Below are 2,703 nucleotides of genomic sequence, written 5' to 3'. Positions count from 1 at the left end.
ACCTTTAACCACCGACTAAGCAATGAATGGTTAAAACATTAGCATTAAATACAATTATAACAGTTATAGGCTTCCAGCCGCATGGTTGTCTGACTGAAATGGCAAAACAGAGAGCCAGCAACCCTTAGACATTCATTCACATCACACCGAGGTGGTTTCAGCAGCGTATATCTCTTTCACTCCTTAGGGGAGAGAGAATAACAAATACCAATGTTTCACGCTGCTTCTATGTGTGTATTGGTGTACAAGAGGGTTGGTTCTACACACAGCACAGGTAGGTTGCTAAACACATACAAGAGCACCCAGCTCACTTACACCAAGGGGTGTTACATTTAATATACCCTAGATGTGTTTATACATATATGAGTGTGGCTGAGGTCCTTTCACACTATTGTTGTGAATATACAACTCTAGGGTGTTGAAACTTATTAATGAAACATTTAACTCTCTTTAGCCAGACATATGGTACAGGCTCTCTTTCTTTCCTCCATATGCCACCTTCCCTTTTTGTAGGTATGTGTTGATTTTTATTGAGTTAACTAAACGCTTGGGTCAATATTTTCTAACTCAATTAATCAAAAATCATATGAAATTATCTTAACATCAGTTAAATATGCTTTGGCAGAATGTGGGGCTTGATCTTGTCATCATCAGCAAATCTCCCTTAGGTTGCTTCCTCTCTCACCCTCCCCTGGCTGTGTGCTGCCTGCCACCAATACACATCCCATCATCTTCAACATCCTCATCTGGTTGCTTGTTTGTTATTGGATATACTTGGCATACTTTTTGTGGTTTGTTACCTGCCCTGCCTAACGCCATCATAAAATTTTTATGATTTCCATAATTTTTATATGATTTTGTTCCCACTCAACCAAAGGTTTCTTCCTGTGGTGCTTTTGCTTTCCTCTACACCTTTGTGTGTTGCTTCTTCAGAAGTTGTTTTTGTTCACAGGGTTGTCTTCATACAATGCCCTCAATTATGGCGACCATAAATATTTGTATAGCTTTTTGAGACGATGAGATCCTTTTTTTCATCCTTGCTTAGCTACATTGGCACAATGTGACCGATTGAGCATTCGGTGGTGCTCAATGAATCCTTTTACTGCAGAAGGGATTTTCAAATGTATTTCACAGCTAAGTTCATTGATTAAATAAAAATCGTAGTTGGGATTTCTGCTCGTAGCCTTGAGCTGAAGGTGACTAGTGGTAGTATGACTAGTAAATCTAAATAAAAGGACTGGACAGGTGTATTCAGGATATTAAAGTTTGGTTTGTTTTTGAGAATATTAGTGACATATTCCAAAATAAAATATTAATCGTTGTAGTCGTAAGCCGACCAGTAACTCACTTTTTCCCTTAATGTTGAATTCTTGTACAACTATGCAATCGCTCTTATTTGGATTAAAAAAACTATACATAAAACCTATATAAAATATAATAAAACTTAGATTTAACTGTAGTTGGTAAGGCATGAATCACAAAGCCAATGAAAATCATTGGAAAATCATTACCGGCTTTTGCTGGCGAACTCAAACACCTTAAAGTGAACCAAATGTTTTTGTATCGCAGCTTAAATCGCTATAATGATACTGGGAGCGTTGCTAAAATCCATGGCGCTAGAGCTGGCAAGCTATCGCTAGTAGCAACATTTGATATTTCTATAAATTAATATCGATACAATCGTTAATTTCCCATCACCTACATTTCAAATGAGAAGTAGCAAGTAAAAATGAGTTAAGTTCGTCCGGGCCGAACTTTGGATACCCACTACCTCGGGTATATATATAAACTACCTTTCGTCATGATCCGGTGAAAAATGCGTCATTTATGCCCCCATAGCAGATTTATCGAAATATGGTCCGGTTTGGAGCAAATTCGTCACGGATATTGAAAGTCATTGCTCAATTTTGTAAAACAAAATATTGGTCTTTTGGACACGGATGACGAAAAGCCACACATATTTCACTGTGTCAAATTTCAGCGATATCGGATAATACATGTGCTTTTTATGGGGCCAAGACTTTAAATCGAGAGATCGGTCAATATGGCAGCTATATCCAAATCTAAACCGATCTGGGGCAAATTGAAGAGGGCTGGGCCTATCATTACTCACTGTCCCAAATTGCGGCGAAATCGGACAATAAATGCGCCTTTTATGAGCCCAAAACATTATATCGAGAGATCGGTCTGTATATCCAAATCTAGACCGATCTGGGTCAAGTTGCAGAAAGTTTTTGAAGAGTCTAACGCAACTCACTGTTCCAATTTTCGGCAAATTGGACAATAAATGCGCCTTTTATGGGCCCAAGACCTTAAATCGAGAGATCGGTCTATATGGCAACTATATCCAAATCTGGACCAATATTGGCCAAATTGCAAAAATATGTCAAGAGGCCTAACACAACTCACTGTCCCAAATTTTGGCAAAGTCGGACAATAAATGCGCCTTTTATGGCCCAAGACCTTAAATCGAGAGATCGGTCTATATGGCAGCTATAACCTAATCTCAACCGATCGGATGCAAATTGAAGAGGGCTGTCGCAGGGCGTAACATTACTCACTGTTCAAAAATTTCGGCAAAATTGGACAATAAATGCGCCTTTTATGGGCCCAAGACCTTAAATCGAGAGATCGGTCTATATGACAGCTATATCCAAATCTGGACCGAACTGAGCCTAAATGAAGTGAGATGTCGACTGGCCT

Source organism: Stomoxys calcitrans, chromosome 5 (assembly GCF_963082655.1).
Source record: "Stomoxys calcitrans chromosome 5, idStoCalc2.1, whole genome shotgun sequence".
NCBI lineage: Eukaryota > Metazoa > Arthropoda > Insecta > Diptera > Muscidae > Stomoxys > Stomoxys calcitrans.
Note: the sequence above shows the minus strand (reverse complement) of the source record.